Genomic DNA, 12,899 nt, shown 5'->3' with positions numbered 1-12,899 from the left:
GGTTCAGCTTTTATGGAGAAATGGCCTCATGTCTGCTTTTCAGTAATAGGAGAATTCTCAGAGCATTCGCTCATTCTCTCCACAAAGCAAACCTGCTGTTGCATATTTACTTTAACCCAGGCCCTATATACACAAGAACATAATTGTCACAATTCAACGAATGGACACTTCACTTTATTTGCCAGTGAGGTAATGTAAGAAGGGTCTGTAGTCAGTAGAAACTAAAACATTTACTTATATTGTTTTTATCTGCTTGAGGAAAGGGATATTTTGTGCTTTTTCGGTTGGATTCCTACAAAGAAAGTCAAAATGAGAAATGATTGTCAGTGATTGTCATTTAACAACTCTGACTGAGACTAAACATGAACCAGTGTCAGCTCACTGCTTGAGGGGTAGTTATGCTCCAAGTTCGCTGAAAGTGCTACAACACCCTCATCACTGTGTTCAACTCATGTTTCCTTTCTTGTGTTTTCCTTTGACCCCCAATAAGGAGAACTGGGTAACATCCATCGTTGTGCAACACTATTATACACAGTCTTACTTCGTCTTTGGAGCGGAAGGGAGGAGGGGAGTCACTCGGAAGAAAACCCCCAGGCGTTCGCTGTTGTCTTTTGTGCTTAAGGTGTTTCTAAACAAACAAGGGAACGTTTGGCTTAAAGTGGTCGATAAAACTGCCAAGCTCCCCATTAACAGTAACAACTGCGGTTGTGTAACAGGGCTTTGTCTCAAGTGTGTACTTTTGAGGTGTGGATGTATGCAATTCAATACATGGTCTTTGAAACAGACAGTTGCACCATATTATTCTACATGAGGCTACAGTGTCAAAGCATTGCTCTGGATACTGTTCTACCTGTAGATATTCATATGGAGAAAGATATTGATATGGAGAGATATGCAGAGACCATATCAGACAGTGATTGTGATACCACAGTGGCATCAGTTGTTAATGTCATTGGGTCAGGGGGCATTCAACAGAGCTGGCTTGTATCCAGCATGGCAGGAAGTTGTCTCTTTAGGCCACGTAGTTGAAGCTACCCAGTGCCCTAACAATCTATCAAAGTACGCCTTTGCAAACCATGGCAAAAATCCCCTATTGCATGATACCATATAATCTCTACTAAATGTTGATATGTGAACCCTGAAGAATGCACAAACAAACACATATGAAAACTCTCGTCCACCCTAAAAAAATATTCCTCTCAGCAGCTCATGGGGACATGTAGTTGAAATAGCTTGGGGGAGCTGATTGAGATAGACAGCTGTGGCTCATTGCAGTATCTGATCACCCCTCCATCCGGTAACACTCATCCTAAACCCCCCACCATGCATCACTCATCCCAACTCTTCCGGATAGACAGCCTACTTCTCTATTACCCCTGGGGTGACAAAGAGACACAGGGATACAATTCAGACCAAGTTGGGAAGCAGCAACTTTTCTACTAAGTGACTAAGTTACATATTACCTTAACAGTGCCATGGAAGTGACACTGTTACTCAATTTCAGAACCAAACCAACTTGACAAAGACTACAATGGGGAAAGGCGATAACACACTCTCCTCTATACACACTCCTACTCCCATATCAGTGCACTACCCCCGGGCTAGCACTTTGACCCAACTGTTTTGTATTTTCCGAGTGCAACCACACACTCCAATGCTTTGGACAAGCTCCCCAACTCAATTCTCACCACCCCCAGTGAAAAATGTAAAACATATGCACGCACCATCAAAGAGTCCTTTGAAATCAAATTGGTTCTGAATTGTAGTAAGTGAAGTCCATGAATAGCCAAAAGGTCAGCCTCCCCTACACACAAGTACATACGTATTACAGAACAAGGATTATCATGTGATAGATGTTATGTTTGATGAAAAGCCCTCAACAGCGTTGCCTCCCTTATAGTGCCCGCGAGTCAGAACAGAGTGAAACTGCTAAACTCTTTGTTATGTCAGTGGGTCAGACTCTCAAAGTGGAAATTACCCACTTTGCACAGACCTAGGATCGGTTTTCCTCAAACTGAACTAATTTGAAGCTAAATATAGCATATGACTTGAGACCAGTGCTTAAGGCAACTTCTATGGACTCCAGGTCACATGGGTACACAGACGCCCCATTTGAAAGCCAGCCTTCATGTTTCTGTCACAAAGACAGTCCTCCGTCCACACCCAGGGCATCAGAGTGTAGAATTAAAAGGCACGTTCAGTCACCACTAACACCGTGTCAAAAGGACCTGTCAGCTAAATGCATTTTCCTTTAAGACAAACAGTCTCAGTGATTCCCGCCATAGACAGTCACCTCAGGTGAGTGAATTCACCCTGAAATACAGCTCAAAATTTACTCAAAATAAGATTAACTTGTTTCAGTCTGAAATTTAACTTCAACTTTGTCTTGCTCTAATGGCAGTTATAAATCCTTAATTTCTTAAGCTCCAAAAGATACAGTGCAGAATACCACCAAATACCAAGTAGGCCGTCATTGTAAATAACAATTTGTTCTTAACTGACTTGCCTAGTTAAATGAAGGTTAAATAAAAAATTAATGAATACAATTCAACAGCACTGACATTTAGAAGTCCTTAATCATGCTTTCAAGTGCAGAAGGTCACTAGTTTAGCAGAATGGGTGGATAAATCTCTATTGACAATGGGATAACCTTAATTGTGACTGAGTCATGTGTGCTATTCAGCTAACTTATGTCATGACTTTGGCCTGGGGATAGGTTTATGACAGTCATAAATACCTCTTCCCCCCTTTTTCCTCTCTCTACCCTACTGATGTTACATTTGCAAAACCCTTGGTTAACATAGAGATTCTGGGAACATCAGAAGGTGGGGGGAAATGAACTATATTCTGATAATCCGACCAATGGAACATATGCGGTGGTACTTAATGAATATGAGGTTCGGTTGTCATCTGAGACATTCTCATCAATTATAAGATGACATAAACTCTACAGTGGAAAGTCTACACATCAGAGTTATTTCACATGGAATTGTTGTTCAATTTAAATGTTTGAATATGAAATTATTCATAATGGGATGAAATGTGATTTTAGCTTCTAAAATGTGAGATTTGGGTTTTCATAAGTTAGGGCTATGCTCAATCAGTGGCCAGCCCCTGTGAAGGGACATGGGCTATAAAAAAATTAAACACGCCCTCCTCTCCCTTCCTATATAAGCTCTTGACGACAATATAACCTCCTGTTCCGAGGACGTGAGGACGACGGTCCTATGTCAGAATGGTTCATATAATAACTACAGAACGAAGCCAACATCAGCGTGAGCTTTGGTTGCGAATGGTATGAACTTCGAACTCTTATTCACTACAGAAGTGATACCTCCTAGCCGTTGAGTTAGCAACAGCAGATGCAAACGAGGGTTAGGAAGGAACAGACAGAGTATCCCATCTGTCAACCAACGACATTACTACAACGTATGCAATTGACAACCAGAGACATTCTTCAATTTATTCTTCTTCAAGGACTCGGTTGGGCAACACGGCCTCCCATTTACCACCAACCTACCGAAGCGCAGCTCAGAGTAAATATTTATTGCATTTTCCTTTTCTAAATGGGCGGTAATTTAGAATGCATAAGATACTGTATTTACGATAGCACAGCTTCGCCCTTTGTTCCTCAGTCTTCCCGCTCTTTCACTCAAACCCAACCTCTTTTCTTTTGTGTAACAAGCTACCACACGTATCTGCTCCGCCCGCTAGGGACGTTTTCCTTTATGACGTAATTTGTAATCAAGTTATGATTTAATTATGTGTATGTGTAATTCTGTGTGATTAGTTAGGTATTTAGTAAATAAATAATTAAACCCAATTTTGTATTGCTGATTCAACTTGTTAGCCAGGGTTCGTGCAGATAACTAAGAATTTACAACTTTCAGATGAGACTGAATTAAGATGACGATTAATATTGACTGCTATTGATGTAAAATATTACTAGGTCTTTAAGAGTTTATACGGAAGATAACAGCTCTATAAACATTCTTTCCGACTCTCTAGTTAATTACATTTACTTGATTAGCTCAATCAGGTAATGTGAATTATGGAGAAATTATTTTATAGAGTAGCATGTCATTTCACTTACTCCGGCATAGCCAAAGACATGACACTTAATATGTAACCAATTGTCATCTTGACAGCTATAACATTTTCTGGTTCATATCAATCTGATGCTCAGCATTATCTTTCCAACCTAGTTTTTGAAGCATGATACTTATGTGTAATCACTCTCACCCACTTCTGAAATACATAAATAGAACATGTTTAAATGGAAGATGTATAAAAGGGTATAAACATGCAGGTGTGGCTTCAGGTGAGTAACCCAGATACAACACACCTTGGTTAACTCACAAAACCAAAGGGATTAGCAGTGGGGTAAAGTACTTAAGGAAAAATACTTTAAAGTAGTACTTAAGTTGTTGTTTTTGGGTATCTGCACTTTACTTTGCTATTTATATTTTTGAACATTTTTACTTTTGCTTTAAAGAAAAGTATGTACTTTTTACTCCATTCATTTTCCCTGGCACCCAAAAGTACTTGTTACATTTTGAATGGACCAATTCGCAAACTTATCAAGAGAACATCCCAGGTCATCCCTACTGCCTCTGATCTGGCGGACTCACTAAGCACTAATTTTAGTGTTAGTGTGACTCTGCTAACCATAAATAAAAAAACAAGATAATTGTTCCATCTGGTTTGCTTAATATAAGGAATTTTGAATTATTCTTACTTTTACTTTTGATACTTAAGTATATTTTAGCATCTACATTTACTTTTGATACTTGAGTATTTTTAAAAACAAATACTTTTATACTTAGTAAAATACAAGTAGTATTTTACTGGTTGACTTTCACTTGTACTTGAGTCATTTTCTATTAAGGTATCTTTACTTTTACTCAAGTATGACAATTTAGTACTTTTTCCACCATTGGGGATTAGTTTGCCATCATCACAAGTGCCTAATGGGCAGTGCATGGCATGCTCATGGCCCTTGCTGTCTCCTCCCCGTTGCCTTTGTGCCAATGCCAATTTTCATACCAGTCACAACACCCCTGTCCTGGTTTATGTCTGGCCTCTTTACACAGATGGTATTTTACTAGTGTTGTGTTATACAAGCGTGTTGAGCATAAATCTATGGTGTTATGCAGAGGCTGCGTTGTTTTTCCCCACATTTAGGTCATATCTAATGATTTTCAATATGTCTGGGAAATGTTTGTGGAATATGGGGAACGGAAAGGGGATACCTAGTCAGTTGCACAACTAAATGCATTCAACTGAAATGTGTCTTTTGCTTTTAAAGAGACGTAGGCTATTTTGGCGACTACAGTAAGTATTTTTAAACCTCTCTCTATTCGTTGGATGTGTCAATATGTAGTTCATAAATGCATAATCTATGAGCAGAATTACTGTTTTACCTTAATGCAAAAAAATGTTGAATTCAGACTGTCATTGTTTTACCACTATCCTCTAAATGTTTTTAAACTATGGCGAGCGACATGATTCAACATGCCAATAAATCAGCTCAATATACTTTTAAAGTTTTTTCATATTGCCGGTGTACACTGACTAATGACGACACAAAGAAGAGTAGGACTAAAGGAGAAAAATGTACCGTACAGAAAACTTAGCAAACCAGGCATTTGTGGTGAGTGCATGGGGGCAGCCATCTTTTTGCTCCTCCGCTATTAGCCACGAAATCTCTAGTTTGAAAGTGATTGTTTTCTGCAAGCTGTGTGGCGCATTTTGAGTTCTACAGGGCTGCTGGCCTCTGTTGACTCCAATGCATCCAACAGTTGTGTCAAGTTGACTGGATGTCCTTGTGGTGGTGTACCATTCTTGAAACACACGGGAAACTGTTGAGTGCTGCAGTTCTTGACACAAGAACTGGCACCCACTACCATACCCCGTTCAAAGGCACTTAAATATTTTGTCTTGCTGATTCACCTTCTGAATGGCACACATACACAATCCATGTCTCAATTGTCTGATAGCTTAGAAATCCTTTTTTAACCTGTCTCCTCCCCTTCATCTACACTGATTGAAGTGGATTTAACAAGTGAAATCAATAAGGATCATACTGTAGCTTTCACCTGGATTCACCTGGTCAGTCTATGTCATGGAAAGAGTGTTCTTAATGTTTTGTATACTCAGTGTAAAATGAGTGACACAGCAGAGAGAGAGAGAGAGAGAGAGAGAGAGAGAGAGAGAGAGAGAGAGAGAGAGAGAGAGAGAGAGATAAAGAGGGAGAGAGAGAGAGAGAGAGAGAGAGAGAGAGAGAGAGAGAGAGAGAGAGAGAGAGAGAGAGAGAGAGAGAGAGAGAGAGAGAGAGAGATGAGCAATGACGAACTGCACATTATCTGCACATATATGACATAGTGTGAATTATTATGTGTTTTATGATTAATGGATTTTTTTTTTGTGGTGGTTGATATATTTTTCCGTAAATCTGAAATGTAAAAGTGGAAATTACAAGCTTACGAATACTTTTTAAACCTCACGTTTAAAATGTCCTGCATGGCAGGAAAGTTCTACTGCAACAAGGTGATCAAATTAAGATCCTAAGATCAAACGGTATGTAGACCGTTTGATTTTTGAGGTGGGACAAAGTTTGGTACAGTATCGCCAGCCAACTGCATCTTGGGAATGTACTAGTAATGCAGCCAAAAAAAGCATACAATACATGCTTTTTGAGGCAGAACATTATTAGATGCCTTATAGTTCAAATCTGTGTTTATTCCCCCAGTATTCTGCCCATTTCTGGTGGAACAACCAGGTAGGCCACATGTTGCTCTTGAAGCAGTCCTTTAATTTCCTCTGTGAAAGCCTGTGGCTTTAGGGGTCTAAACCACTCACTCTGCTCAGGCTGAAGTGGAGTTTTTCTTGGATGCCTGCATAGCTACGTCAAGAATTTCCCTTTCCCAGTCATTTGTAACGCTGTCCTGTGGTAGTGAGTGTGTAATCGACCAACCCTTATATGCTGAGATATTGAGGCCAGCAATGAGAGGAGCTATGATTTCTGTCGACCCAACTGTCTGCCAAGACTGGCATAAATGCACACAAACAACTTCACAGATGGTTATCACACACGCACACACACACACATATACAGTAGGGCAAAAAAGTATTTAGTCAGCCACCAATTGTGCAAGTTCTCCCACTTAAAAAGATGAGCGAGGCCTGTAATTTTCATCATAGGTACACTTCAACTATGACAGACAAAATGAGAAGAAAAAAAATCCAGAAAATTACAAAGTAGGACTTTTAATGAAATTTATTTGCAAATTATGGTGGAAAATAAGTATTTGGTCAATAACAAAAGTTTATCTCAATACTTTGTTATATACCCTTTGTTGGCAATGACAGAGGTCAAACGTTTTCTGTAAGTCTTCACAAGGTTTTCACACACTGTTGCTGGTATTTTGGCCCATTCCTCCATGCAGATCTCCTCCAGTGATGTTTTGGGGCTGTTGCTGGGCAACACGGACTTTCAACTCCCTCCAAAGATTTTCTATGGAGTTGAGATCTGGAGACTTGCTAGGCCACTCCAGGACCTTGAAATGCTTCTTACGAAGCCACTCATTTGTTGCCCGGCGGTGCGTTTGGAATCATTGTCATGCTGAAAGACCCAGCCACGTTTCATCTACAATGCCCTTGCTGATGGAAGGAGGTTTTCACTCAAAATCTCACGATACATGGCCCCATTCATTCTTTCCTTTACACGGATCAGTCGTCCTGGTCCCTTTGCAGAAAAACAGCCCCAAAGCATGATGTTTCCACCCCCATGCTTCACAGTAGGTATGGTGTTCTTTGGATGCAACTCAGCATTCTTTGTCCTCCAAACACGACGAGTTGAGTTTTTACCACAAAGTTCTATTTTGGTTTCATCTGACCATATGACATTCTCCCAATCTTCTTCTGGATCATCCAAATGCTCTCTAGCAAACTTCAGACGGGCCTGGACATGTACTGGCTTAAGCAGGAGGACACGTCTGGCACTGCAGGATTTGAGTCCCTGGCGGCGTAGTGTGTTACTGATGGTAGGTAGGCTTTGTTACTTTGGTCCCAGCTCTCTGCAGGTCATTCACTAGGTCCCCCCGTGTGGTTCTGGGATTTTTGCTCACCGTTCTTGTGATCATTTTGACCCCACGGGGTGAGATCTTGCGTGGAGCCCCAGATCGAAGGAGATTATCAGTGGTCTTGTATTCCATTTCCTAATAATTGCTCCCACAGTTTATTTTTTCAAACCAAGCTGCTTACCTATTGCAGATTCAGTCTTCCCAGCCTGGTGCAGGTCTACAATTTTGTTTCTGGTGTCCTTTGACAGCTCTTTGGTCTTGGCCATAGTGGAGTTTGGAGTGTGACTGTTTGAGGTTGTGGACAGGTGTCTTTTATACTGATAACAAGTTCAAACAGGTGCCATTAATACAGGTCACGAGTGGAGGACAGAGGAGCCTCTTAAAGAAGAAGTTACAGGTCTGTGAGAGCCAGAAATCTTGCTTGTTTGTAGGTGACCAAATACTTATTTTCCACCATAATTTGCAAATAAATCCATAAAAAAATCCTACAATGTGATTTTCTGGATTTTTTTTCAAATTTTGTCTGTCATTGTTGAAGTGTACCGATGATGAAAATTACAGGCCTCTCTCATCTTTTTAAGTGGGAGAACTTGCACAATTGGTGACTGACTAAATACTTTTTGCCCCACTGTACATACAGTGCCTTGCGAAAGTATTCGGCCCCCTTGAACTTTGCGACCTTTTGCCACATTTCAGGCTTCAAACATAAAGATATAAAACTGTATTTTTTTGTGAAGAATCAACAACAAGTGGGACACAATCATGAAGTGGAACAACATTTATTGGATATTTCAAACTTTCTTAACAAATCAAAAACTGAAAAATTGGGCGTGCAAAATTATTCAGCCCCCTTAAGTTAATACTTTGTAGCGCCACCTTTTGCTGCGATTACAGCTGTAAGTCGCTTGGGGTATGTCTCTATCAGTTTTGCACATCGAGAGACTGAAATTTTTTCCCATTCCTCCTTGCAAAACAGCTCGAGCTCAGTGAGGTTGGATGGAGAGCATTTGTGAACAGCAGTTTTCAGTTCTTTCCACAGATTCTCGATTGGATTCAGGTCTGGACTTTGACTTGGCCATTCTAACACCTGGATATGTTTATTTTTGAACCATTCCATTGTAGATTTTGCTTTATGTTTTGGTTCATTGTCTTGTTGGAAGACAAATCTCCGTCCCAGTCTCAGGTCTTTTGCAGACTCCATCAGGTTTTCTTCCAGAATGGTCCTGTATTTGGCTCCATCCATCTTCCCATCAATTTTAACCATCTTCCCTGTCTCTGCTGAAGAAAAGCAGGCCCAAACCATGATGCTGCCACCACCATGTTTGACAGTGGGGATGTTGTGTTCATGGTGATGAGCTGTGTTGCTTTTACGCCAAACATAACGTTTTGCATTGTTGCCAAAAAGTTACATTTTGGTCTCATCTGACCAGAGCACCTTCTTCCACATGTTTGTTGTGTCTCCCAGGTGGCTTGTGGCAAACTTTAAACAACACTTTTTATGGATATCTTTAAGAAATGGCTTTCTTCTTGCCACTCTTCCATAAAGGCCAGATTTGTGCAATATACGACTGATTGTTGTCCTATGGACAGAGTCTCCCACCTCAGCTGTAGATCTCTGCAGTTCATCCAGAGTGATCATGGGCCTCTTGGCTGCATCTCTGATCAGTCTTCTCCTTGTATGAGCTGAAAGTTTAGAGGGACGGCCAGGTCTTGGTAGATTTGCAGTGGTCTGATACTCCTTCCATTTCAATATTATCACTTGCACAGTGCTCCTTGGGATGTTTAAAGTTTGGGAAATCTTTTTGTATCCAAATCCGGCTTTAAACTTCTTCACAACAGTATCTCGGACCTGCCTGGTGTGTTCCTTGTTCTTCATGATGCTCTCTGCGCTTTTGACGGACCTCTGAGACTATCACAGTGCAGGTGCATTTATACGGAGACTTGATTACACACAGGTGGATTGTATTTATCATCATTAGTCATTTAGGTCAACATTGGATCATTCAGAGATCCTCACTGAACTTCTGTAGAGAGTTTGCTGCACTGAAAGTAAAGGGGCTGAATAATTTTGCACGACCAATTTTTCAGTTTTTGATTTGTTAAAAAAGTTTGAAATATCCAATAAATGTCGTTCCACTTCATGATTGTGTCCCACTTGTTGTTGATTCTTCACAAAAAAAATACAGTTTTATATCTTTGTGTTTGAAGCCTGAAATGTGGCAAAAGGTCGCAAAGTTCAAGGGGGCCGAATACTTTCGCAAGGCACTGTACATACATCTAGATCCACATCATACTATTTTAGAGGCACGCACACTGCAGACAAGTTATTTGTGAGAAGTGCTAAAAAAAACTCCACCCCTTCGTTTTAGTTTGCTCTTTCTGTCACATCACAGAGGCCCCGAAAAGGAATCTACATTTCCTTCAATATCTATAGGCTCAGATTGTCTTGACTAATGGTGTCTTGGCCTCAGCAGGTTCTTATATGGATGGTTCAGTGACAGTGACGACACGTCATTCAGGGCAGGTGGGGCAGAGCCTGTTTTGAACCCCACATTTTTATTTAAACATTTGTTGGGGGGGGGGGGGGGGAGCTTACCTGTTTTGCATGTTATTTTGGCATTAATATGTGACACATGTCAGTCTGCAAACAACATAAAAAATACAAATAAGCATTGAGTTAAGAAAGCCACAAACAAACAAGGCAGCTCCAAAATGCAGGCGTTTCACCCTAGCTCAGTGCTTTCTGTGGTGCTGGGCCAGAGGAAAATACGGAGCGTAGGGGTTGCTAATGTTCTCTAGTTACGCCGTGATTGACTCAGTGTTCTGTCACTCATGAGGACAATCTGCAAGGAGAGCTTGAAAATTCAAGTCCCTTGGGTGCTGCAATAGAGTTACATTAGAAGTGCCCATCCCAGAAGGCTCAAGGTCATTGGTCATAGATCAAATCAAATTATATCTACAGTAGTTTGATTGGATTTATCATGTCAACATCTTACTTTCAAAAGCTTAGCTAGCAGTCATCTTCATGAATCAAGTCGACAATATACTGGCAAAACCTTTTTAACCCTTGTCATATGAAGAGAAATTATGAATAGAAATGATAGATTAAACATATCAGTGCTCATCGGCCATTGGACATGGACATTACACAACAAGTTGGAAATTGCAAATTCAACAATATATTGTTTGGAAGGAATCCGTGACAGTGGCTAACTGCAGCACTGCAAAGCAATCACTAGCCTGCTATTCAGTGGAGTGGCATTGTGGTCCCAAATCTGGGATTAAGTTTCTCTTTTCAATGTTTAAAATGATAGACATTCAACATTGGCCATGCTTTCAATGAAGCATGATTTGTGCCGCACTCAAAACAACTCTTAGCTGCAAAAATGTGACTTTAGTGAGTTCAAGACAACTTCGAATTCCAGAAAAAGGTTTGCTCCAACTGGGAAATACATTTTGAACGGTATTACTTTAACTTGGTATTGTAAATTGGGCACTCGGGCCTCTTTCTAGAGCTACGACCTGGAGATCAATGACGTCATCATGATTCACAACTTTTTTCCCCCCCGAGTTCCCAGTTGTCTTGAAAGCACCATAAATCCAGAGAATGCCAGACTTTGATGACAAAAGTTGCACACGAAGAACTGCCCACCACCTTCCTGTTCAAGTGAGCACAGCACAACAAGGTGAGTCCAAAAATGTCTTGTATGCCGCTGCATAAATTATGTAATATGCCAGGGAGTGTCACGGCTTTCTTCTGTAGCCGAAGGAGAGGACACTACACATAGACAATCACCCACAACTCACAATTACAAAACAGACTACCTAAATATGGTTCCCAATCAGAGACAGGTGTTAGTCGTTGTCTCTGATTGGGAACCATATTTAGGTAGCCTGTTTTTTCATTGTGGGTGATTGTCTATGTGTAGTGTTTGTGTCAGCACATTTGGCATATAACTTCACGGTCATTGTTCATTTATTGTTTTGCTCAGTTTACTTCGTGTTTTCGTCATCCATTAAAATGATGCATTCACACCATGCTGTGCTTTGGTCCGCTTCTTACGACGATCGTGACAGGGAGATATGTATACTGTAGCTAAGAAAGTAATACTAAGTATATGCTGTGTAGTAAGCTGTGCCTCACCCTAATAATTTGGTATATTTACCCCTTTTAATTTTGCCTACTGTTCTGACTTGGTGGTGCACCTGTAGCTTATAATCTGTTTTAGAGAAATATAATCCTTGAATTTTGAAAGAGCTTTCATTGTCTGCTTATATGCTCCCTTATTTATCCTGCTGTTCTGACTTGGTGTACAGGGAGAACACTGTGAGAACGGCCCATGTTCTGAATTCTGTCTCTGTACATTTCAAAAGTGCTAAACAAATAGTTACATTGACAACGTCCGTCCTAGCTCGCTCATTAATGTCTTAATCGGAATTACGGATAGCCTCTTATCCTCTTGTCGTCCCCTCATGCCATAGTTTCCACATCTCAGTTGTCATTAGAAACCACATTTGTTTAAGCAAGTCAGCCATATCAGCTATGTTTTTTTAAAAGGCAGTAAATGAGGCTAAATGAACTGTTTTGTTGCCAGACAAGGCTCTACTGATATCCAGGTGTAACAGGGATAAGGTGTTGGGACAGCATCGTTTGTCACTGTTATAGAGCAATTCATGTATTGTTTAGTGTTATGTTATGTAGTGGCTTTGCTGGCATGCATCCCACTTTTTTTGTTGCCCCACCAAGATGTACATGCTAAAATCACCACTGTTCAGTGAACATGTTTTCTTTCTCTTCCCTAAACCGTCTAATCC

The sequence above is a fragment of the Oncorhynchus clarkii genome, chromosome 21 (assembly GCF_045791955.1).
Source record: "Oncorhynchus clarkii lewisi isolate Uvic-CL-2024 chromosome 21, UVic_Ocla_1.0, whole genome shotgun sequence".
Lineage (NCBI taxonomy): Eukaryota > Metazoa > Chordata > Actinopteri > Salmoniformes > Salmonidae > Oncorhynchus > Oncorhynchus clarkii.
This window is presented reverse-complemented; position numbering follows the sequence as displayed.